A 27,779-nucleotide genomic window follows, 5' to 3' on the forward strand; every position below is an offset into this window, starting at 1 on the left:
GCTCAGGCACAATCTTCTGCATGAAGCCTTTCCTGATTCCTCCCAACTGCTAGTACCATATCTCCCAAATGTCCTTATATTGAACTATTTTACATATATTTTCACTTATTAGCTTTACATTTGTGCTATTTCTATACAAATATATACATGAGTTATATATACATGTATAACCCATATATATACATATATATGTATGTATGTATATGTATCTACATATATGTAGTTATAGAAATAGATCTCTATATAGAGTTTATTATTTATCTATATCTTTATATAGCTACATATTTGTGTTTATATATATAGTCTATCTCTATATCCATATCTTTATCAAAATCTGTATTTGATTTGTCTCTCTCACCATTAGAATGCAAGTTCTTTGTGACTAGGGATTGTTTCATTGTTTTTACTTGTATCCTCAGAGCCTAGCAAGATATCTTGCAGTTGATAGTTACTTTTACAGACATTCATTGGCCAATCAATCTGTTAACTGATTTGGGATTTGCTGATTGGACTGAAAATAAAACAATTTTTGGATGTGGAGAGGAATTATTCTAGATGTGAGCAGGCCAATGTAAGAGGACCAAAATGACCTCAATGAACACTTAACGTCTTCCTTGTCATTGTAATCATATCACCTCAAGTGTTTTTTGTTTCCTCTTTCTCATCCAGAATATTAAGTTATTGGAGAGAAGCAACTCTGTCTTCAAAGTTAGTACTAATCTCTGCATGGTGCCTGTTTTAGGACTGGGCTCACAGGTAAAGCTTGTTAACTAGTTTTAATCTATGGGACAGAAAAGAGAACAAAACAAGATTTGTGCTTGATTTTGTTGCTTTGTATTTTTTAATCTTTCAGCAAATCCCTAAGCCTCTGAAGTCTCAGGGAGTTAGAAGCTTTTATAAGCTTTTTGAGGTCAGAGAACATTTTATATCTTTGAAGGCCATCCCTCCCTGCCACCTCCTTAATACTTATCATATAATACATAGTAGGAGCTTAATAATCATTTGTTGGTTGGATTAGACTTCATATTTTAGTGGAGAGTTTAAGTGAGATCATGTATTGTAGTAGGTTGATTCATGGTAAATTTATGGTCCACTAAAATCCCAAGTTTCCCCCCCATCCCCCAGGAAACTTTGATGGGCTTTACTATCTCTATTATCTTGTGCTTCTGAAATTTCTTTTTGAACTCTTATGTGAAATATCACATTTATCTGTGTTAAATCTAATATTATTTCTAGGCCATCATTTCAACCTGTCAAGCACTTTTCAGATCCTGATTGTGTCATCCAACATATTGGCTATCCCTTCCAGCTTAATATCATCCACACATTTAACAAGAATGCCTTCTTTGCCTTCACCCAAGTCATTGAGAAAAACAATGAAAACCATAGAGAAATGCTTAGTTCTCTTGAGACATTCTACTAGTTACCTTCCTCCAAAGTGCCATCAAATCATTAATTGCTACTCTTTGGGTCTATTCATTCATCCAGTTCTTAATGTGCTTAACTGGACTGCCATCTAATCCCAATCTTTTCATCTTATCGAGAAAGATAGAGATAGCAATTTCATACAGTGCTTTATGGAAATTTGGGTATATTGGCTGTAATTCTCATTATGTCCTATGTAGTAACCCTGTAAAGAAAGGTTCATGAGGTTATTCTGACATGCCTTGTTTTTCATGAGGTCATTCAGTTTGTAGATTTTTATGTTCCTTTCAAAATGCTCATAAACCATCCCTTTAATAATATACACTAGAATTTAGACAGCAAAGTCAAGCTCTACTGTCTATGACTGGAATACTCCACCATTTTTTTTTCTGAAGGGGGGATTTTTTTTCAATGTTATACAAATATAATTATTCTATCTTTAATTATTCATAATTATTGTATTAGTGTTATAACTGAACATATTATAAAACATTTAATTTGGCAGGCATTGAACATTGTCTTAGCTAGGGAAATATGTATGTGTACATACGTGAGTGCATATATACATATACTTCTGTAGATGTACATGCGTATTATCACATATATGTATTTAATGTGACATGGACTCATACTTGAGGAGCTTACCATGTAATAGAGGACCAAATAATAGAAGCAGATACATTATGATAGCAAAAAAAATAAAAAGTATGAAAAATTCATAAGAAAGATTGAAACGGCAACAACAAAAAAGGAGAGTTCAGAGGAAGAAAAGATTACTTCTAGTAGGTGGCAGAGTTGATTGGTTGGTTATTGTTGTCCTTGGTGCAGAAGGAGGACCAGAATAACATTATGTTGGAGTCAAGGTACAGTGTGTCCGACTCTGGCTGATCAGACCAATACGATCTTGGAAGCCTCTACCACAGCTCACACACAAATAGTCCATATGAACGTTTGAAATGGAGATGTCTCTAAATTTGTGCATCTTATATTTCTTTTGAGCTATTGCAATTCTGCTTCATTCATAAAACACAATGACTTCTTTGACGCAGACACCTGATGCTTTGCCAGCATCTCCGATGTCTCACAATCAATTCCAAAGTTCTTCAGGTAGCAGAGTAGAGAAAGCTTGATAGACAACCCAGCATTTGTGCTTGACCTTAAAGGATCAATAGACAATTTTTTAAAAATTTAATCTAATGCTATGTCCATATTATTTTTTTTTTCAGTTTAGAAAGGTTGGTTAATGAAAGAGAACTGAATTAAATAGATCAATGTGAGTCAGCTTAGCTAATTAGTTAGTTGGTTTCATTGGTCTCTTATAAAGAAGAAATTAGAAAGCCACCCCTTAAAGGAGTAAACCTGAAAGGGAGTGGAGTCACAGTTCATAGTTTAAGTGGTACTATCTATATGCTTTCCCATCTACGAGTTTTAATGGAAAGATGGCACAAAGACTTGATGGTTGTGTAGTTATACAGATTTAATTGTATGAACATAAAACAAGATTACCCTTGGGGCATTAAAAAGTGTTTCTACTGATTGAATATTTTATTTGCATAAGTGTTAGTTCTTGTAAACAGATGTACATTTGGCTTTCAGAAGGTGAAAGTCCTTAAAAGGTAGATATAAGTAATTTAGTTTTATTTTGAATTTCTAACCCCACCCCAAAGTGTCATGAAGTAATTCCCAAGCAAGGTGTCTTGTTTTGCATTTTATACTAAGGTAGTAAAATTCTTATTAAGATCAAAGTCTCAATAAAATTTTGAAAATAATAAATTCAGAATGAGTTAAAATTGAGAGAACAGGTAAAATATTGTTTTCTCTTCAGAATTCAAAGAAGAATCTATCTAAAAATTAAAATATACCATAGTTGAAGGAATGCTATGTCACAATAAATAAATTGGGAAGTTGTGCCAAAGCCACTTTGGCTACCATGTTTTATTTCTGAAAAGACTCTGATTCAAAGGAGGAATGTTAGTCATTTATATTGGAGAAGAGATATCCCAATAGTTAAATATGAAATATGATGTAGAGGAATGATCACTGTGCTGTGTGACAGCCTGTAGTACTTGAATTTTCAGTAAGTAATTGTATGACTGTAAGCAACACTCAAGTTCCTAGACTCTGTTTCCTCATTTCTGTGATGAGGACAATTTCATCTTTCTTACATTCCTCAAAACCTCCACACCACCTCATGATGAGGGTCTCAAATTAGATCATGTGAAAGTGCTTTGAAAAGTAGTGTGAATTATCCCTTTCAACCTCTGTCTTTCTTTCTGCACATGTATATCTGCATGCATGTGTGGATAGATGGTTATCATAAGCATATACATATATATATATATATATATATGGAGAGTGTGAATATACTTCATGGATGCTACATATATACACATATATGAGGTTTGTGTGTGCACATATACATATATTATGGTTTTTCTCTTCCTTTTGAGTTTTTGTTATAAGGGATGATTTATTGGGTAGGAAAGGAAGAAGAATATTCAGAAATTAAAGTGATGTCAAAACAAAATATATGAATAAAACATATTTTTAGATGCCTAATTTATACTGTGCTGTAATTATCCTACTTAAAATACTTTCTTAAAACAATCTTCGTTCTATTCAGAAACTATTCTGATGCTTTGCATCTAGGACATAGTAATAATACTGCTTTCTGTCTAGATAGAGAGGCATATTGCTTAATGGATAGAAGGCCAACTTGAGAATTAGGAGAATGTGAGTTTAAATCCTCACATGTACTGTCCCTGTGGTCTTGGACAAGTCATTTAACCTCTCACTTTCAGTTCTGTGGGAAATAATTTAAGATTAATTTGCAAAGCAGATATCATCCTACACTTTTGAAAATTCATCATAGGTCCAGGCTACATGTATAAACAAATATACATATGTACACACACGTACATAGACATACATATACACAGATATACAACTACAAACACACATATAAGTATATATGAATAAATGTGTCCACATGTATACATGCATACACATGTCCATTGTTTTCATGTTATGTATATACATTGATAGTTAATGTAATAAAATTGCTCTGCAATTTATCATCTTGGTATATTGCCTACAACATCGAGAGTGAGAAGTTGAAAGATTGTGTCACAAAATTAAAATGTGTCAGAGGCTGTGGTTGAACTTAGATGTTCCTGATTCTCAACTTTGCCAAATTATTCTCTAGTACCAGCTTAGTCATTATAATTGCACAGCATTCAGAATAGATAGATAGATAAAGATGGATATCTATTTATCTGTGTGTATATACACACATTCCCATTATTACAGTCATTGCATTTAAAGTTTTTATCTTTATCTTTGGAATTCGAATTCATATGACTTTTCATGCTTCTCTTAATTCATTGTAATATGCACAGTATTATTTCATTACTTTCTTATACCAAAATTTGTTTGGCCATTCTCAGATCAATGGACAAGATCTTTGTTCCCAGTTCTTTGCTAGCACAAAAAGTGCTGCTATAAATAACAGAGTGTATATGGGACAATTATTTCTGGCTTTGTCCTCCTTGTGGTGTATGGTTGGCAATGGGATCACTAGGTCAAAGGATATGGTTGTTTTAGATGCTTTTTAAAAAATACAATTCCAAACAATTGATGTATTGTCATCTGAAGTAAGGACATTTTTTCCCCTAAAGGTAACACAATAGAATTTATTCAAAATTGAAGCTGAGATTTTAGCCACTTGAGTGTGAATAGAATTGGAACAGATGGCGATCCCCAGTGCATAACTCAAGTGCAGATGGTCTTACTTGTCTTTGGTCTTTGGCTAGAAAGAGAGCAAAAAGAGCTAGATGGGTGCATGGGATTGCCAAACAAAATTTGACTCAAAAATGGGTAAATACACTTCTCCATGGGAAGAATCAGTTATGATCCACGTTTTACATTCAATCCAATTTAGTTCCACAAGCAGTTATTAACCACCTATTCTGAAGAATTTCATGCCCAGACACAAGGAATGTGAAGATAGAAGTGAAATAGTCCCTGCCCTACAGGATCTTATGTTTTAATGGAGGGGAAAAAAAACCCAGTATGTAGACACATAAGGAAATTAATTCAAAGTGATTTGAGAAGAGAGAGCACTAATAATCCAGACAGCAATTGAAAAGGGACTTAACTAAGGTGATGGATGTAAGAGTAGAGGAAAGTAGACAAATACAAGAGATATGGTGGAGGTAGAGTCAGCAAGATTTGGCCATTGATTAAATGCGTAATGATAATGACATTTGTAGAAAGCCCATCTGGCCAAGGGGCACATGGCAAGTCTTGAAAGTAGTAGGGGGCAGGGTATGAATGTGGGTATAAAGGGAATTTTTCCTGCAGAACTTTTGGTGCCCATTGAGTGAGGTTTTAACTGTCACTGTGGGTCAATAACAGTCAAGAAGTACAAACCCAATGGAGATAAAAAGTAAGTAGGAACTTGCATAGCTATGGGAGTTCAATAGAGGGAGGTGATAGAGTTGGGTGGGGAGTGAAGGAAATGTATGAGTGAAAGCTTGGATTGGAGATAAGCCCTGTGATTGACTAGCAAAGTGAGAATGGAATGAAATCCTGTCTGGTCTTCTAATTGGTTGATCACATGGTTCTCTAAGTCATGCCATGCTTTTCTTATGTGACCAAGGACCCTGCTTTGGGGACCACTGCTTTCAGCAGCAAAAAAAAAAAAAAAGGAGGAAGTGAATCAGACATCTGTTCTGTGAAGTTTGAAATCAGTCAAAGAACCACACTTGGGGACCTAGAGGACCACATGTGGCCTTGAGGCTGCAGGTTCCTCACTCCTGATAAACACTGCTTTGAAATTATTGTCTGTGTTCACAAAGCATTTGGGGGATTAAAGGCTTTCACCAGTGGCAGGAAGACCTTATTTTTCATGAGGGATTTTAGCTTGATTCTAAAAATGTTGATGATGATGATGATGATGATAATGATGATGATGATGATGGTGAGGAGGAAGGTTAGGAGAGAGAGAGTGAAACAAAACAGACAGACAGATAGACAGACAGAGACACAAAGGGAATAAGGGATGGAGAGACAGAGACTGAGACAGAGAAAGAAAGAGACAGAGAGAACAGACACATGACATACACAGGGAAAGAAAGACAGACAGATGGGGGTGTGTTCAGAGCATGGTGAAGGAAGACTTGGATTCAAGTCCTGCCTCTAATCCACACTGGCTATGCGACCCTAACCTAACAAAGCTCTAGAGTCTAAACACTTTGCTGAGCCTCTAACTTAAAGAAACAGTGGAGTCCACACTGACCTGTACTGTTAGTGGGAGTTTCCTCATGCAGAATTTCTCCATACCAATTAAATCACTTGTCTATTCAATCCCTACCCATGTATATAGATGTATTTTTAAAAAAATTGGACAGAGAGGTTAAATAACTTGCCTCATGTTTAAGAACTAGTGTCTGTCAGAAAGGAGGCATGGACTCAGGTCTTCCTGATTCCAAATTTACCATGCTGCCTTTCATAAGAATTACAATACCTCAACTTTATAAAACAAATTGAGGTTTTCAAAGGATTTTCTCATAGTAGCCCTCTGAGGTAGGTTATGCAAATATTATTATATTCACTCATCATAGCTGAAGAAATTGAAGCTTGAGAAGTAACATGACCTGGCTCATGTTGCTCATGAGGTATGTTAGATATGGCTGGAACTCTGGGTTTCCAATTTTAAATCCAGTATCCTCTCTATTATATCAAGTATTCTACATACCCCAGGAGACCATGGTGTTATTTAGTGGGCCCAACATCTCATGAACTCTAAGAACTTGGAGGGAAATGATGATACATCCTATTTATGAGATTTTACCTCTGAGAGTCTATTTCTAACTTTATAGAAAATGTTTTATTTTATTTTACTTTTGAGTGCTGTTAATATGACGTTATTATTTAGGCAGTGAACATCATGTATTGAGTGTCAAGTTGTTGTTTTTTTGTTTGTTTCTTTTTGTTTTATTCTCCTAATGAAACTGGTGCCCCGGTAGTAGTGCTACAAGTGCCATTGCATCTCTTGAAGTATTTTGGGCTTCCCCTGGCCTTTGGGATGTTGAAAGACAAGATGTATTTTATGCTACTCAGAGAATCCTGGGGCCTTGGAGCCAGAGGCATTTGATGAAATCATTTCCAATGGTCCATTAGGACATCCATCAAGCTAATGTTAATCAATATGGGTCTAAAATAAAATATCACTTTGGGTTTTGAGAAATGGATTTGCAGCAAATCCAATGGGCCTCTTATCTTCCCTATCAACTTATATGGAATTTACCTTTAGTCTCAAAACCATTGTTTTAGGTGCAATGTAAGTCTGGGGGAAAATGTGATGCATGCTTAGGAAATCGAGAGGAAGATCATTTGGACAGATGATTTAGGAGAAGCAAAGCATGATTAGAAATCAGACAATTAGTGGCGATTATGACATTTTTTCCAGGCTTTTCTATTAGAAAGGTACTTAAATATTTTTCTCCTTGACAGATCTTCATAACTTCCTTGGACAGATTTTAAACCTTAGACTTTTAAACTTCAATAACTTAAAATAGGATAATCTTGGGGTTTATAAGCAGAAAAGACATAGGAGATCATCTAAGGCAAACTCTCCCCTATACAGATGAGGAAATTGCGAAAAAGTGAGGGGAAATGACTCGCCCAAGATAATATCAACAATAGGACCAAGAGCTAATTTTGTACCTACCTCCTCTGGCTACACGTATATTTCTCCTACGCCGCATTAGCTGTCCTTCTGTACAATAGAGACAATATAACATCGCTGGCCTGAAACACAGTTTTTCCTTCTCATAGTTAACGTGAATGTCAATCCATGCTACAGGATAATTTATCTTCTCATCTATAATAATTGTGGTTTATTTATAGGCCGGAGGATCACAGAGGTATAGATTTAGAGCTAGAGGGGACCTCAGATACGATCTAACCCAGTTCTGTCATTTTTACAGAGAAAGAGACTAAAGCACCAAGAAGTGAAATGACTTCCCCAAGATAACACAGGTAGTAAGTGACAGAGAAAAGATTTAAATCTCAGGCCCTCTAAATCCAGTGAGAAACATAGTATGGCAATTGTATTGAGACCCGCCTAGCTAAGTTTGGAAAGGGTTGATATTAGAAGATTAGCCATCAGGTGATATAGACATAGAGATACAGCTCACACATATTTGTATACATGTATGTATGACATGCATGTATGTGTGTATATGTATTCTCATGCGTGTGTCTATATCAGAAGTGGGAAACCTGTGGCCTCAAGGCCACATGTGGCCCTTTAGATCTCAAGTACAGCCCTTTTACTGAATCTCAGCTTTATAGAACAAATCCTTAATAAAAGGATTTATTCTGTAAAATTCGGACCCAGTCAAAAGACCACACCTGTGGATCCAGAAAGCCACATGTGGCCTTGAGGTCACAGGTTCCCTACCCCTGGTCTATACAGATATACACATGCACATGAATTATATGTTTATATCATATTATAATGAACTTTGTTCTACTGCATCAAATGGTGGAAATAAATTAGTGCATCGTCATTGCAGCAATAATACTAATTCAGTAGGCAGTTTTCAGGTCTTTTAAGTTCTCCATTAACATGTTCAACAGAGGTCACCCTGAGAGCTTCATTTTTAAAAAATTTTATTCTTCATCACATTTTGTGCTATGTCCTACATTATTTTATCTTGAAGAAGTAATCCATATTTGTAAAAATAGATAAAAAGATTGGGGACCAGATAACTTTTCATAGTATAACAACTTCTCAAACCTCTCCAACTCAAGAATCACATGCAGGGGATAAAATAATTTCAGCTGTCTCCGTTGATTAGGACACCTAGAATCCAAATGACATAACAATTCAATGAACTAGCTGTAAAGAAGTAGAATCCCCACCCCTACTGTGATTTCTCAGCACCCTTTCTCCCAAGTCTACCCCCATCATCCACAACAATTGAGCGACAGAGCTGAACAAGTGCACATACAAGCCTGCAAACAGACTTCACCCTGAAGAATTAGTGGAAAACTAAAAGGCAGAAGCTTGCTCAGGCTAGGACAGCTGTGCAGCATCGTTCTGTGCCACGACAGAGCTCAGTCAGAGAACTGAGGACCTGAAGAAACTAATTTAGGACAGGTGAGTAACTGTGTGACACTCCACTAAGCCTGAGGAAAAGAGTCCAACCGCCAACTAGGGCCAGTTCTGTCCCTTATGAACTTACTTAGGTCAGAGATGGAGGCCTATAAAATGTGAATCGCCCAGTACGGAAGGACGCAGCGTTGAGGTCTAGCTCCAAGGCTACTACCATCAAAGGGGAGTGAGTCAGAAAGTGAATGAGAGGACACTTATAAGAAAAATGAACTATCAAAGATCAAGACAACTCAATGAAAAATCTTGAGCATAAACAGATAAACCTACAGGGGTGATGTTAATAACAGAAGGGAATATGGTCTCCAGATCTGGTAAAGGAGTCCAGATAACTATAAGTAAATATATCAGGACACAGGAAAATGAATCAACACTTGATGAATCAGAGGACTCTCTAGATTATGAAGAAAGGATGGTATCATAGAAGTATGTTCCTGAATGATTTAAAAGAGAAATAAGAATTTTTTAAAAAAAAAAGAATTTATGGTCTACACAGCAGAAAAAAAGTGGAAGAATAAGAAAATTTGAATCTCCAGAGGCAAGTCTTACCAAAGGAGGAAAAAAAAATTTAAAAAAAGAGAATTATTGATTTGGAATTCAAATATATAGGAATGAAAGATAATTAGAACAGAAGCAAAAAAAGGAACAGCATTTAAAAAGCATAACAAAATGAAACACGATGTCCATAGAAGCAAAACATTAATCTCTAAGACAAAATGAGTAGAGATAACACAAGGATCATAGGAATCCTCCTCCAGAAAAAGGGCAAAAAAGCCTGAAGGGTGTAATACAAGAAACAATACACAAAAAATTTCTGGAAGTTCTGAACACAAAAAAACAATGTGCTATTATTACCAACAAATTAACAAACAAACAAAACAAAACTCATGCTACATACTGCAAGACACAGAGTGGTTAAGATGAACAATCCAGCGAGAAAAAAGAAGAAATCCAGAGGAGGCTCCAATTTTTTTATTTAGACACACGCGCGCATGCACACACACACACACACACACACACACACACACACACACACACACACACAGGCAAATGGAACCATCCATCCTTTCAAGTGCCACAGCACTGTATGCCTAAGTAATGGCCTTGTCTTACACTCACAGACATGCAAAGAATGTGGGCCAGGTATCCCAGAACACTGGGTTTATGGTCCACTCATGCTCATGCTCCCATCTGAATAAGCATCCTTTTAAACACATATCCCACAATTCAAATGAAAACTGAAAAGTGCCATGCTAAGGACTCCTTACTTATTGTACTCACCCTGAGCATCTATTCACTTTTGTTATTTTAAAGTAAATTCCTGAGTTCTTTTAGAATGTAACTTCTCAGGTGGTAGATATGCAGCCTTTGAACTAATGTAGGGAAGTTGTGGACCTATTACAATTTATTTTAAACTCTGATTTTGAATTTTCATAATCCTGTTTATTCTAACTACCCTCAAGAAAATAAGCCACACTGATGTTCTCCTGAAAATGCCCCTTATATTCTTATAAAGTAGTTATTAATTATAAAAAAAACACACCTAGTGCTTTTCTTTTTCTATTTATTTCCCAGAGAAAATGCTTGAAGAAAATAGGAATATTTGGAATATAATAATTGTACTTACTACATGCCAGGCACTGTGTTAAGTGCTTTAAAATCATTATTTCACCTCAAACTCACAACAATCTTGGGAGATGGGTGCTATTATCATCCCCACTTTACAGATAAGAAACCGGAGGCAGAAAGAGGTTAACTGACCTGCTCAGGGTCTCAGAGCTAGGAAATATCCAAGGCTACATTTAAATTCTGGTTTTCCTGACTCCAAACCCTGTGTTCTATCCACTATCCCACCTTTAGCATTATTTAAAGTAACTTTGAAAGGAACTTTCTGGGCCCACATATGTATCTGGCCTAATGTAGGGATAATTCAGATGACAAAATGGTCTTCTGAGAGGCCTATCATACTTAGAATATTATCTTGAATGTTACTGAGAAATAGGGAGAGATTTGAGACCTCAACAGCCTCCATAATCTCCTGTTCCTGGAAGAGGTGAACGTAAGGAGACATCTTCATCTGGGGGACTGTTGAGATGACTGAAACATAAAGCATCCGCCAGGTCAGGACCATGAGAGTTGCTGACGTGCCCCCATGCATATTCCTCTTAACCTTCTTAGTCCATGCAGTATTGAACTTCTTAGTATCATAGATCCAGATCTGGAAAGGGGCTTAGGGCACACCTAGTCATATTCCCTCATTTTACAAATGAGGAAACTGAGTCACGGAAAGGCTATGGCTTTTCCAAAGTTTCACAGAGACAGCTAATAGCAGAAAAGGAATTTCATGAACCCCAGTCCTCTGGCTCTAATCATGTGCCATTAATGCAGGGAATCTAGAATCTCCTTGTGTACAAGGTCCTTTTTTAGCCCACAACCCTCATGGTGCCATGAATAAAACTCTGGATTTGTAATCAGAGAAAGAGGGTTCAAATCCCAGCTTAGGTAGCCTTGGATAAATGACTTCTTTCTCTGAACCTCAGTTTCATCATTTATAAAATGAGAAGGATGAACTTAGTGATCTTTAAGGGCCTTGCGGTTCTAAATGTGTGATCCTCTGAACCAACAGAAAGTATGGGATATTAGACCAGGGTACTAGAGCAGTGGCTGATAGAAGGCTAAATGAATCAATTGTTTTTTGTTTGTTTTTACATCACAGTCAGTTCTGGACACACCCTTCCCTGCTTACTCCAGTGCCCATTCCCCTTTGCATATGAAAGGTGGGGCTTTATTTATTTATTTGTTTTATTGCAAAGGGCCTAATGTTCCAATCCTCCGACTTCCCCTAAAGTGATTGGATCTAGATCCAAACGCAATCATTGACCAAGATGACACAGTGAAAGCAGTGACTTGCTTGAGCTCTCCCCCAAACCCTTCCAAATACCTGAAAAAAAATGGCTCAAAAAACAAGAACAAACAAATAAACAAACTCAATCATTGATCACTGACTTGCAGGGGTTCCCCAATGGCCCAGTGATCATGTATTGATGTGCAGCCTTAGCAGTATCTAAGGCAATTCATAAATTTGCCTGGGGCAGCTTCCAGTACTTTTCTACAGCAGCATAAATAGAGACAGGGGCAAACATTCTGGCGGGGGCGGGGGATTGGAGTGTACTAGTTTAGCTACTCATCTTTGAGGTCAGGGAAGATCCCATTTCACTCACTGATAGTGGTCCAGATAAAGCTATTTATTAGGGTTAGGAGACAAAGCTGGGTCAACAACGCCAATATCCCTGGATCCCAGGATTTACACAGTCTGGGAGAGGTAGCCTTCCAGTCATCACTAAAGCTTTCATAGAGGCAGTGTAGACAGTGTGGCTTAGGAAATAGTTTGGGACTGTGGAATGCAGAAGACTTCAGTTCACATCCTATCTCTCAAACTGACTAGCTATGTGGCCATAGGCAAATCATATAACCCTTCTAGGTTTCAATATCCTCCTCTGTAAAATGGGGATAATAAAGCATGGAATATCTATTTCATAGGATTAAGAGGAGGCTTAAATACAATAATGTATGTAAAATGTTTGGCAAACTTAAAACCACTAGATAAATGGCATTTATTATTTCATGCACCAATCAGTTCATAGTACCAAGGAGTGACTCTTAGAATGTCCTTGAGGGCAAGGGATAGGGTTTTTTACATTTGTTGTATGCCCAGCATTTAGCACAGTGCCTTATACACAGTAAAAGTTTAATGAATGCTTGTTGACTGACTGATTGACTCATCCAATGGGATTAAGCACTACTTTTAGCCAATTAATCTGCCATTAACAGGATTAAATCCATTGTAGGTCACTCTTGACGAGTGGTTAGCCCATGAGCATACAGCTTTGGCTTTGATGTTGGAGAATTCTCATGGTGGCTGTGGGTACAATTTCATTGGGATCTGTAAATTAGGAAAAAAATATAAAACCAAACCTTTACTGGTGTCTTTCTGTCTGACTTTTGTCCTGCTGAGGTCAGAGGTTGGCCGCTTCCCAGAGGGGCTGCAATCAGGAGTGATAGAGCACTGTCAAGCCAGGCTACATCCTCGGAACGGGAGGCCTTTCTTATGTTTGGGGGTTTTGAGTAGGCAGGGGAGGGAGTAAAGGATGGCTTGGTGGCAGTGAAACAGAGATTGATTTCTGAGATAAAAAGCATCTTCTTCAAGGGCTTCCAAGGGTCATAGTGGGATTTCTGTCCTAAGGGATAGGGAAGGTGATAGGTGAAAGTCTGAAGAGCAGGAGCAGGAAAAGCAGGGAGCTGGTTTAGAGTCCAAAGAAACCTAGGGAGCTGGAAAGTGGGAGCCAGGCCCAAAAGTGGGAGTTGGAGGAGAGAGAGGGGTAAGATTAGTTGCAGCAGAACTAAGATGTGGACTCTGGTAGTTTCTAGTATAATCACTAATGGTCAGTTTTTTAGTCCCAGGATTTGACAGGTATGGGTTGCTCTTGTGAAGAGATACTACCTCTACCCATCACCTCAAAAGTGTGCTGTACTTGGCAACTGTGGGGACCAGTCCTTACTTAAATTCTCTATACAGCCTACTGCTAAACTCGTGTGAACAGCATTGTATTCTCTAGGATTCAGAGACACCAGGCTTTCTTTTTCAGCTGATACCTGCAGGAAAGCCCACAGGCAGAGACTCGATAAGAACTAGCAAAGTGCGAAGAAGCCATGTGTCTCCTGGTGACAACAGTGTGGAGGTCCTGAAGGTTGCTTGGGGTGAGGGGCACAGCTGACCCAAACCAAACAGGGACATGGCAATAGAGATTGTCAAGCAACTTTAGGAAAGAAGTCATGTTGGATACTTAATGTCATACTTCATTGATCTAGATCCAGTTCAATAAATTTCTCTATTTCCTCAAGTTTATTCATAAAAGCTGCCTTTTCTTAAAGTCATCTCTTAGGATTGGGGATCCTAGGTCTAGAGCTGGAAGAGCCTTAGAGGTTATTACAACTACACCCCTCATTATATTGATAAGGAAACTGAATATATATGAAAATATATACATTATACATATAATACATATAATATGTATACTTACACACACATATATTTAGATATCATATCATCATGCCAAACATTTGTATAGTGATTTAAGGTTTTAATATAAATAAATACATATATGTATATATAGAGATATATAGATATGTATATATATAACACATCATCATAACTAGCATTTCTATAGTGACTTAAGGTTTATAAATTACTCTACATGTTATATCACTTGATTCTCTCCACAACTCTTTGAATTAGGTGCTTCAGAAGAAATTGACTAGTTCCCATCAATGACAACCTCAGAAACTTTAAAGTCAAGGCAAAAATATTTGTTGGGCTTTGCTTATCTGAGTTATTAGTTTCTGGCATTCTTTACTTTGAAAGCATAGATTCATGCTGAAAAACAATCAAATATTTTAAATACAGTGCAACATTGGTTGTAATTTACAATGGGCTAAAAATGGCCTTAAATCACATATATGGCCCCATGGTCTAAATCTTCCAGCACAAGGTTATTTCCCAAGATCCATCTCTTCACCAGTGAAAAACAGCTCTGTACAGCAAACATGAGGATTGCTTGAATCTTGAATTTTAGACCTCACCACATCTGTTATTTGCTTTTAGCTTCTTTCACCCACATGGATAAGGACAGAGTCAAAGCAATACATCTGGATCTGGCTAGGATTTTCTAGACATAGCCCTTCTTTAATTTGTGTTTAACACTCCCGAAGCGCTTCTACTCTCAGCAGAGTAGTGACAAATACTTTGAGTATGTGCGATGTGAAAGACAGGGTGGTTCAGTGGAGAAAGACCCTTCCTTAAAGACAAGAAGCATGGATTCCAGTACTCTCATAAACTTCATATGTCACTTTGGTCAAGTTCTTTAAACTAGGGACAACTCCCTAACAGAAGACGTCTCAGAAAAGGTACCCATATATATATATAGATGGTTAGAGGGCCTTCCCTAATTAGGAGTTCCCTATATCAATGAACTCATAAGTCAAGTTTAAATGAAAAAACAACAACAACAAGAACAACAACTGTGTGGTATTATTATTGTTATTGTTGTTATTATTATTATTGGAGACAATCAGAGTTAAATGACTTGCCCAGAATCACAAAACTGGTAAGTGTCTGAGGCTGGATTTAAACTCAAGTCCTCCTGACTCCAGGGCCAGTGCTCTATCGACTAAGTCACCTGGCTTCCCCCAATACATGATTTTTTCAAGTCACTTTAGAATTCAGTTCAGTAGCGTTTACTGGGTATAAGGCACCACACCAGGAAAGGGATATATAAAAGGAGGAATGATGTAAGATAATACTTATAAAATACTTTGCAAGCCTTTAAGTACTGTGTAAATGTCAGCTATTCTTCTTATTATCATCATTATTATCCCACAGTCTCATCAGGCAGGCCTCCAGTCTGGTGGTGACTTCATCCTCCAAGCCTTGTACTGGACTCCTGCTGAGCTCAAGCATTGTTTAAAGAGCCATATAGGAGTGTGCTAGTTAATGTTTAATACTGAGTAGAAGTGGGGAGGTATGCGATACACTTATAAGTTTAATCCGAATTATTAACATTTTCTTAAGTCTAGACAATCAGCAAAACAATAAATCTCGTCCTTCCGAGGTGTAAATGCTCATACTGAAAATTTAACAACTGGGCTAGCAAGCTGGCTAAAGAAGGTTCCAGCACACCCATGTACAAGGACAAAAAGCAAAACAGTCACTGCCCTCAGGAAGCTTATATTCTGTTGGAGGGTACCTTATGTAAATAGATAAGACAATGCAAGATTATTTAAGGAGAGAGAGGGTACTCATAATTAACAGATTCAAATGGTTTGTCACACGAAGTGGAACCTGAACTGAAAGAGGGAAGATAAGGATTCTAAGAGTCAATGGTGCTGAGGGACAGCATCCCAATCCCCAAGACACAAAATACCTAATACCTAATACCAAGACACAAAAGAATGAGTGGTGGAATACTGAGTCCGGGAAACATCAGATAAGCCAGTTTGACTACACCAGAGAATACATGAAGGGACCCAATCTAACATCAGGCTGAGAAAGTAAACTGAGGCCAGGTTGCAGAGAATTTTCAATGCTTGCTGGGGGAGTTTGTGTGTTACTTCAAAGGAAATAGGAAATAATTTCATGGGATACAGTTTGGGGTAGTGAAAAATACATTAGACTTGAATCCAACAATTGGGATTGAATTGTGGTTCCTATATTTATTTATTGGTTATATGGTCAGTCAGTAAATAAACATTTATTAAGGATCTACAATGTACCAATGTTTATGTTTTACAGAAGTCAACTACACGGTCAGAGTTTCCTTTTCCTCAGGCATTATATATGGGCTCATCATTTTGGCCAATGAGAAGGCTGAAGCCAAGAGAGTTTAAGTGATTTGCCAGGGTCACACAGTTAGTATCAGAGATAGGATTCAAATACAGGGCTTCATGACTCTAGGTATGCCATTTCTCCATACCACTTGAGGTCCGTGTTACAGTGAAAAGAGAACTGGCTCTGGAGTTGGAGGGATCTGAGTTCAAATCCTACTTCTATCTCTTGCTACTTAGGATGACCTCGAAAAAAATCACTTTACCTCTCTAGTTTTCAGTTTCCTCCTCTGTAGGCTAAACTCAGCAACCTCTAAGGTCCCTTCCAATTCTAGACCTTTGACCCTATATGTAGTAGGTTTTCCATGGTATGGCTGTATAGAATAGTCTTTGTAAAGTTAAAAGGCTATAAAAGTCAGATACGATCATCTTCAATCTTCATCTGTATCTTTCCATCTCCAAAATGTGCCTGAGCCTAGCATTGCCCAGTTGCAAGCCAAAACTCATTTTTCCTATTAAGCACAGCTGAGTTTCTGATGAGAGGCAGGATTTTGGTGGTCTTGCCCAGCCAGAGAACTCTCAGTATTTTTCTTTCCCTCAATATTGCCACCTACAAAAGGATGCGTTCCCTTTAAGGAAAGGATGTTCGCCATGGCTCCCCATGTGCAAAGGCCTGAACAAGGCTTTTTGCAGTTGATGGGAAAGAACGCCAAAAAACAAAATGAAATGCCTCTGCCATCTTCCTAGCGCCTGCATTCCCTGGAGCCGCTGAGAAAGCCCAGTACCCAGAGTCGGATATTCTGCAGAGCCCTGCATTAGCGATAAAGCTCATTATAAATAATAATGACCTTAGTGGAGGATGGTGGAGGATGAGAAATGCAGTAAACTGGTTTTCAGAGCCAGACAAGATGATGTAGGGGATATAGGGCAAAGAGCTCTATATCTAGTCCTAAGAGTTTCCACTCCTCTCCCTGGTTCCGCATGAAAACAAAGTTTAGATTGAACAAATATTAAGCTTTGAACTAGAGCAAAACACCAGTTTAGCTATAGGATCCTCCTAGACTGAGAATCATTTATACTTAATCCCACAATTCAGCTTGGAGCTAAGTTAAACTCAACGTATGGAAAGGGCAAAAGCTTCCATCCATTCACCTCTGGACACCTAATACAATGGAAAGAAAATAAAAGCAAAACCAAAAATTGAGCATTTTGTGTAAATCACTGGAGTGTGGCATTTCAGTGTTTCTGTTCATTTTTAAGTTGTGGATTATTTTAGTGAAAATTAGGAAATGAGCTATACTGACTCCTGGTTATTTTCTTTTTGTCTTTGTGACCCCAGGTCTATGAGGTCTGTGATTACAGACAGGGATAGGGTTCTACTTAAAGAATTATATTATATTAAAATTATTTTATATATACCTGCATATATTTATGTGTATATTTATACATGTATGTTTGTGTATTGTTATTTATGAGTATATATGGAGAGAGAGAAAGCATTTTAGTGGGAAATCTTTTCTTCAGATTGCTGCTTTCCATGAAAGATATGTGTGTATATGTATATATGTATGTATATATGTGTATATACATGTATGTCTGTGTGTATGTATATATATATATATATTTTTTCATGCATTAAGAATTACCTCCTTCCCTTTGAGGTGTCGGCTTATTAACGAGATCATATTGGAAGCCCATTTACTATTTCTTCTATTTTAATTCCAACTATAAAATATAAGCTCTTGGAGGGCAGAAACTTTTGTTTTGTTTTATTTTGTTTTGTTTTGTTGTCTTTGTCTTTGTCTCTCTAGCACTTGGTAGAGTGCCTTGCACATGTTATGCATTTGATAAAAATGAAAGTGTTAGATTGTATTGAATTAAAAAAGAGGGTAAGTTAGGATTTATGATCTATCCATCCTTTAATAATGTCCTTCCTATGTAGGAAATGTCACCATAGATTAAAGGGAGTTATAACTATGGTTTTATTTTCTTAAGTCAAAGAGGTGAGGAGTAAGAAATAACGAACTTATTTTGGAAAAGAAAGAAGACAATGAACTGTCTGCTTTTATCATTTTTCCTCTAGATTCCAAAGTATTCATAAATATTGATTAAGCTCTAAAATCCTATTAAATTGTTTCCAGCTTTCCAATTTACAGTTAGGTAAACTGAGACCAAATATATATTTAGCTTGCTTAACATTATATATATGTATATAGATAGATAGATAGATAGATAGATATCATATATATATATATATATATATTTTTTTTTAAAAGAACATTCCCCCCTGCCTTAAGAAACTTATATCCTTTATCAATTCAGACCATTGGTCCTCATGTAATTTTTCATTTTTGTTATCTTTCTATATCTTCAGTTGTGATATATCCTTGGGAAATTTGGTCAATGATGGAGTAAGAAAGAAAGCCCAGGAGCTACACTCCCAAGGATCTTATTACCCTTGACAATGTGTCCTCCAGTGGAGTAGAAAGCCAGGAACCTCTCATGCGTCCCAAGGGGATACTATTTCTAGCAGTTTGATTCTAAAGTCTTTAAGTGATCCCTCTGCATCTATACACTGGCTTTTTAAATGTGCTCTGGGCGTGTATCTTGCATCTTCATGCTGATTAAAAAAAATAATTTGTAATACACTAAACTTATTTGTCTTTTTTTTCTTTATTAAATCTATTTTGACATGAGATTTTGGTTTCATTATAAACCATTTCATTTTTCAAATGGCATGCCTCTTGGGTATAAATGCACTAAGAATTGATGGAAGGCAGAAAATTTTAGTTAGTAATTATCACCTACCATTAAAAACAAGTGCATGTCACATGACATCCAAGTGAATCTACTACATACCATAATCAAAAATGAATCTAAGTAATTACCAGGCAAACAAGGATTGAATAGAACTTAAAACCAATTAAACTATTTATTTCAACTGTACCACTGAATAAACACTGTAGATATTTTAATTTGCTCTTCCTTTCATTTGCTTTGGCAATCTGTTTGCTAATATGACTGAGATGCACAATTGCTATTTAATTAACCTATTTTTGTCAGCACCTCAAATGGGCTCCATGAAATAGATGTGCTAAAGCCTTGATAATAATGAGTAGGATAAAAATAAGAAACGTGAAATTTGTGCCAGTCATGTGACATAGTCAGATGACTACTATATAGAAGAAAAATTCCTTGATTCCTTGGAAGTTGCATTTAAACAAAAAAGAAAAGTGAAATTCAATTTGATTCAATTCATTTCACTTCAGTCCAAGAAATGTGTGTTTAATTAGTAACTTTTTGTAAAGCCCTGTGTTAGGCACTGGGGAAACAAAAATAGATAACAAAAAAAAAAAGAACTTCATTCTTAATGACATTATGTTTTTTCTGGGCAATACAGAATGTAAATAAGTAAAATTAAGATAATTTGAAAAGAGGAAAACACTAGCAGGGGTCATTGTGACAACAATGTGACAATACTTTTGGCAGTATGAAGTCCATTCAAATGTAGTGTTACATGATATTTGTAATCCATGACTCATATTCCCAACTTTGAGATTTCTTGAACTCTCTTCTTCCTCATTTTTAACAAAATATAATATTGAATATTACTGGTTCTCTCTCTCTCTCTTTCTCACACACTCTCTTTCTCTCTGTCTCTCTGTCTCTCTTCCTCTCTCTCTCCCTCCCTCCTCTTTCTATGTGCCTCTATGTCTCCACCATCTCTCTTTCTCTGTCTCCTTCTTCTCTTTCTCTATCTCTATCTTGGTCTTCCTCTCCTGTCCATCCCCCACATCAGATGAGTCGTTTCAAAAACAAAAACAAAACAAAACAAAAAATAACCACCCTGGTAAAAGTTATACTTCTATCAGCCCTCCATTGGATCTTCAATCAAAGGGGACATCTTTGAATGACGAGGCAGGCTAAAAGTATGTTAAGCAATTTTCCAGTTTTTTTCTGTAGACAGATCTCACTATCTTGAGTTAGTTTATCTATCTGATCTTGATGTTTTGCTAACATGATAGTGTGAAGTGAAGCACGGCTCTCTACATATCCACATAACATGTGTATGAGGAAGTAAGATGGCCTTATACTGCTGACATAGGATTGGGCCATTTTCAAAGAATTTGTGACAGCAGGAAATGGAATTGTGGAGAGAAAATAACCTGATCGGATTTTCTACCCCATCTTCTAGCTGTTGTGCTGTCATGTTGAATGTGCAAAGGAGTTGTCCCTGCATTATTCCTGACACAGCTGGCATTTAATAAATGCTTGTTGATTTGGGGAGGGGGTGAGAAAGGAGGAGAGAAGAAAAGAATAAAAACTGCACAGCAGAGAACAAAAAAACTTGTAAGAAAGCAAAGATAGACAGCTCTGAACACAATGTATAGTATTTTTATTTTATAGGCTTTCTTGAAATGGAAATTTATTGCAGTATATTTTGGATACTCTAACATTCTTCTGTGTACATGACAAGCTTCCCCCCCCTTTTCTTATATGTATTTAAGTTTTAGTATTTAAGTTTAAAATAAATTAATAAAAAATGGTTGTTGAGTGACTGATGGATCCATGGTATTGGTGTGTGGAGAATACCTTTGCCATCCACCAACATCATCAATGCAGCTGGAACTTTCTGAAACTTATCCTCAGATAAGTCCTAGGGATTGCTTGAGGAACACAGAGGTAAATGACATGCCCAAGGTCACTTCCATAGCAGCATCAGGAGTGGAATTCGTACTCATCTGTCCATCTGCTGGCTCAGAACTCTAATCACTCTGTCATGCTAATTTCACATAAACATAGCCTGATATAAACAAAGCCTGCATAAGCTTCCTCCTTTTTTTGTTCTCCCTTTCATGTCTTTCCAGGTAACTCAGACTCACGGAATTTGAGTGACCAGAAGGTTTTTTTTAAATAGAGTAAAGGAAGGTGTCCATCAGATTAATTATCGTAAAACCCAGGCAATAGCTACTAGCAGTGAAAAGAGCTTCTTCTGCTACTCCCTTTCCTGTTACCTACCAGGTCTCACGTAATTTCAGTGACACTTTTATGATGTCAGGATGGGACTTGTATCTCTTCCACACTCTAGAGTTAGGTCAGTCAATATGAAAACAAATGATAGTCAATAAACATAGATGGAAAACTTAGTCAATATAAGCTAGAACAAAGTAGAACATGCCTGAAATAATACCTTAGGTGGTGATTCTGGAGGCATTATTCTCATAGATTGTATTTTTAGCACAGTCTCTACATGAGTCACACCTTAGTGAAGAGTTTCCTTTTTCTGAAATAAGGTATTATTATTTCTCTTTAACTCAAATGTGAACTAACCTAATTAGATGAAGAAATAATTCATCACTTACTAATTGGACCTATGATCTCAAAAATAAGTGTAACTTTCAATGCTATGGAGCATAACCCATTCATACTCTCTCATCTTGAAGCACTTGGCAATGTCCTTCTATACCTACTGGGTAGTGGTGATTGAGGGGGGAAGTGAAATCTAACCAATATACTGTGGACTTTCCTCTAGATCTCTTGGTAGACAAGTAGCAGGGCAGTGGATATTATGGTAGACTTGGAACCAGAAAGATTTGAATTCAAATCTTGCCTCAGACAATTAATAGTTGTGTGACCATTAACAAATAATTTAATCCCTCTCAGCCTAAATTTCCTCATCTGTAAAGTGGATGGATTAGATTCAATGACATCTAAGGTCCCTCCAATTCTAATTCTGTTTTCCTGTTGTCTATATTACCCGTCTGTCAAAGGCCACTCATTTCTTTTTAACCTTCTCTCTTGCAACATGAATTGAAGAAAGCCCACAAAAAAAGATGGAAAACATGCAATCCATTCATAATTAAATTACTGACAAGTGGCACCCTACAGGCTATGACAAGGCCTTCCTTGAAAACTTCCTACCACCCACCCCCAAGGACCTGAAGCTTTGACAAAATGTATTAGTCCCAGTCAGGTGGAGTACAGCTCTCCATAGATTCAATTTATAAAGACTATGCATGTCCTACAAAGCATAAGGGCAGGGGGAGACTTCACTATGTATATTCTTTTGGAAGAATTAAATAAAGCTGCCAGAAAGCCCTACTACAGTCTCTTTCGATCATGTGGATATAATACATATGTATATATATGCACATATATACATATACATACATGTATATACACATATCCATATACATGTAAAGCAACCATTTAATTATATCTAGTGGTTGAGGATGTGTGTAACTGACTGCTGTATGGACTTGTGGCAGCTAGGTGTAAGAATTTAAATCTTTCCACCTGCTTAGAAATCTATAGACAACTCTATGTGTCTACCTATTTATCTATCTATGTCTGTCTCTCTGTCCACCAAAATGATCAGCTGATCCATCATTCCATCTGCTTACTGATATAGTTATCCATCATTGTATACATAAATATTTATTAAAGTAGATGTACAATATGCACGTATCATCTGTGTTTGTATTTTAAAAGGTGCAACACAGACAATGAGGGAAACAACTAGATTTCCTAATCAGAATCGATATGAGGATATCCAGTTGGAGATGTGTGTGACTCTCACAGTGTGTGTCTTTGATTCATGCGCTAATTATGTAGGGCCTTTGGGGAATACAGCCGCGAAGCAGTGTACTCTCTGATTAATGTTGGTAAAGAGCCACGCAGTGCGCAGTGACTAGCAGTCAGGCATCTCTAGTCCCAGCTGAGAATATGGTTCCATTATCTCCCAGCTGCATAGGCAATCCATAAGGGCCCGTTCTGCCTGGTTGATCAGTGTAGTGAAGCAGTGACTTGCTGAGAGCTGGAATCTCTGTTTGATTTGCTGTAACATGTAAAGAGAAAGTGGGACATTTTACTTTACAGTCTGTAAGTGCCCGTCTTGTGTGTGCTCTCCTCCCCCCACCCTTCCTGACATAGCTGCATGTGAATGTGACTTTGTAAGCGGCAAGTGGTTGACTGTTCCATTGCTCTTTGTTGAATCGAGCTGAGCTGAGCTGAGCTGAGCTGAGAGCTGAGCTGAGCTGGTGAGACACCAGAGAGTGATCTGTTTGGAGCTTGCAGTTTCGGTCGGATCTTTTATATAGTTGATTCGTAGCAGGAAGTCAGCTGTCTCCAAATGTTTGCAATAGGAGTGAAAGGCTTTTATTGGAACAATCCCTTTATGAAGCGTACGCTGTACAAGATATTTAGAATTTGTGCTTAATTCTCCAGTGATATCTCTCGTCATAGCAAATGACAAATGTAAGTATAAGTAAGTCTCGTTTCACAAAAGTGAAGCGTCTTAAACCTATGTTGTACTTTTTAGAAGCAAAGTCGTCAGTAAATCTGTACTTTATTTATGGAGTCTGGGTTTTTGTTTTTAAAATTGACTTTTCAGAAAAGATATCTAGACACTGATGTATGAATGGAAGATTTTCACTTGTATTCTGGGGCATGGTATTTGGAAACTTTTTTGATGTTTTGAAATACAAATGTGTGTATGAGCTGTGCATATGTCATCTAAACATATGTGGTTTATATTACAAACTTCTGTATAAAATTTTAGGATACCACCTGAGTAAAAAGTAGTAGTAGGAGTTTATGTAGTCTGTGGTTGCGCTTTCTCTTTGAAAAAGTCACTTCCCCCCCAAAAAAAGTAATACAAATAAGGAAAAAAACCTTCGAAACTTTAGCTCTCAGTTTATCATGTCTCAAGTTCAAAATGCAATATATCACATGAATTTACAGTATTCATGCAAGCTACATTGATCATAAAGAATGCTATTTGAATTTATTACAGTTAATAATTCATGGGTGATGACTTTTGAATGATCTATGTTAGAATGAAATTAAAGATTAGTATCACAGCGGACAGAGAAATGTGGGTTATTATTTTCCCCCCTCTGGGTTTCCCTGACCTAAATTTAAACCAAATTTCTTTTACCCCGTTGTGTTTGGAGTAGACCTAAGGAGGTGTTGAAGCATTGGGTTTTGAATAGAGCAGGCTCAAACTGCGGGAGCCAATGGTCAAAGCTGACGTGGTCCGAAGTTGCTTTGAAATCATTGCTGTTTGAAAGCCAGCATGTCTGTGAGCATACTGAGCTACGTGTTATGGTGGAGAATGATACAAGACCTTCCCGAGTGCAAGTAAAATTCTCCTGAATAGGCAGTAAACCTCAAAGCTGAGAAAACCACTGGCTTGTGAAGTATGAAACTGTCTCACTGGTGAGGACAAAGTGTGTTCTCATTAGATTTGGTTGAGGGAAACAAGGTATGGAAAAGATGAGTTACAATAGATGGTTGCCTACAGGAGCCCGGATATTTGCAGAGATTGAGGTTTGGAGGGAAAAAGAAAGAAAACATCACCCGCCACAAAACAAACAGAGAAAGTCTGACAGCTGGCAGGTCCCAATGAAAATGATGGCTGGGGTGTCTCTGTGTAGCAGCCTGGCCCTGGGCCATGCTTGTGAAGAACTTAGACAGTTCCTATGGAGAAAGTAAGTCCAATTTAAGTATCTGGAGATGCTATTAGAAGAGGTTTTTTTTTTAATCTGCTTTTGCTCCTTCTATGCATTTCTTTCAGATGAAAAGGTTGTATTTTGTCTCATTCCAAAACAAAGGTAGCTTTAGGAGAGAGAATGGATGCTGAAAAGGTAATTAGCAAAGGTTTTTGTTTGTTTGTTTTGTTTTGTTTTGTTTTTGCTGTTGTCCTCCTTGTTGTTTTTAGTAAACAGAAGTAGATACTGAATGGAATGTAATACAGTTCTAATATGTAACATCCTGGAAATTGGCATGCTGAAGTAAATTTCAAAAAGCTTTACCGAGTTTCACATTTTCAACCAAGTTCAAAAATATACTTTGCTTGTATTAAAAGATATGTCATTTTGAGTGATTAAAAATAGATTCTCCTAATCTCTTTTATATACAGTAGCACTTTATCTCAGACCCTTTGGAGGGCAAGAGTAGGATAAGAAGACAGGACGGGAGGTGGGAGTAGAAATTTTGACATGCTCTGTAATTGTTTCAAAGAAGTTAGTTTGATTTTCATCATCTGTCTGCCTCCAAGTAGGGCATTTCAGAACAAACCATAGGATTTGACACAGCAAAACTTGTTGAAAATACTCAAGGAGTTTTATGGCTTCGTCCTCAGTGTTTTTAAGAAGCTTGAGTTATGTCCAAAGATAAGAAAAATCTACTCCCCAGTTATGTGCATTTTGTTGTGACAGTGAGTATTAGCTGCTGGTTGAAAAGTTATGCTATAGTTAGTTCACGAGGCCAGCATTAAGCATAAGAAAGTATGGAGTTGCTGTATGTTGTAATAATGGACTTTTAAAAGTAAAATTATATGGAAAAGACTAAGTGGTATAGTGAGGGAGGATGGGATATTCTAGCACCTACTAACTACCTGCTTGTCTGTGGATGAGTCATTTCACAACCCTGGGCTTCAGTGTCCTTATCTGTAAAATAAGGAGATTAGACCATAGGAGTTCTAAGGTTTCTCCCACTTCTAAATCTATGATCCCATGGATAATAGTTGTGTGATTAGGCTTCAGAATAAATTTTAAACACTATAAAAATTAATGAAGTTGTTGATGGAATCTTTCATTTTAATAATATATAAGGTGTATATGTGTGTATGTGTGTACGTAACAACTATTCATATTGCTTACCTCCTAGGCTTCTTTGGTTTTGAACATCCAGCCAGTATTGTTAGCCATAAAATTAGGCTTGCCCCCTCCCATGGCCATAATGACTCAATAGAAAGAACTAGGGACAAAATGTGTCACCCTCATGCTGGTGGTTGGGCACTATACAATTCTTTTACATCCCTTGTAGAGAAAGGGGAATCCACAGCAAGGGACCCACTCTAATCCTTCAAAGCTCTACCAGACTGGCATATGGGAAGTGAAAGAGATGAAGGGTGCAGTGCAAGCCATCTGCACCATAACAAGACAAATGCAAATGTTGTTGATGCAAAAAAAAAAAATCCGCAGTAGCAGCTTAATATTCACAAGTAATTCTGTGTGTTTATTTAGACAACATTTCATTATTCCTGCTGGCACAATCTACTTTGTGGATTAACCTGGGTTAGTAGCTAATCTCCAGAGATCTACAAACTAGCTGTTTAAATTTACGTGAGTCACTTACCTTCTGTGAGGTAGACCACTTTCCTGGTCTGTAAGATGAAGGGTTTCAATCAGATCTCTAACATACCTTTTCACTCTAAAAGCTTATGATTCTTTGACCCCTCCCTCTAATCATTCTGTTTTACTCCAGATCCTTTCCTCATTTGGCCCAAACTGCAAAACTACAGGTAGTGTTGCCTGATAATCACTTTAAGAAAAAGTCAGTATTGAAAACCTTCCTTAAAATACAGACAGAAAGCACAGAGGCAGAGAGAGACAGACAGACAGACAGACAAAAGAGACAGAGAGAGACACAGAGAGAGAAAGACACAGGAGAGAGAGAGAGACAGAGAGAAGAGAGAGAGAGAGAGAGAGAGAGAGAGAGAGAGAGAGATTTAGGGACTCCTATTTTGAGTTATGTGGGGAACACCCGAGATAGAAACTTTCTTCATTGATGCATGCCACAATTTGTCTATAACTTATACTGTTTTAGGGTTAAGGACAAGAGATTTAGTTACTTGGTTACTTCACTTGCCCAGGGTTACACAATTAATCTCTGTTGGAGGAAAAACTTGAACCCAGGGCTTCCTGATGGGTAAGACTGACACTTTATCCCTAAGCATTGCACGTACATACACATCTACATGCATCCATCCAATGTCCTAAGTACA

At 37.2% G+C, this 27,779-nt stretch overlaps 1 protein-coding gene across 2 annotated transcripts in view; it reads left to right on the forward strand.

Annotated features, from left to right (window-relative positions):
* The window catches only part of LOC110195628 (contactin-4), a 1,139,396-nt gene that overhangs the window by 531,100 nt on the left and 580,517 nt on the right, over window positions 1-27,779 (forward strand). Inside the window, exon 1 of one of the 2 annotated variants that reach the window (XM_020968474.2) lies at window positions 24,043-24,244. The exons of the other annotated variant lie outside the window; for it this stretch is intronic. The gene's annotated coding sequence lies outside the window, so the exon portion shown is untranslated. Of the gene's footprint in view, window positions 1-24,042; window positions 24,245-27,779 lie in introns of those variants that run through there. 2 annotated transcript variants of the gene reach the window in all.

Source organism: Phascolarctos cinereus, unplaced genomic scaffold (genome assembly GCF_003287225.1).
Source record: "Phascolarctos cinereus isolate Bilbo 61053 unplaced genomic scaffold, phaCin_HiC Scaffold_4;HRSCAF=312, whole genome shotgun sequence".
NCBI classification, from domain to species: Eukaryota; Metazoa; Chordata; class Mammalia; order Diprotodontia; family Phascolarctidae; genus Phascolarctos; species Phascolarctos cinereus.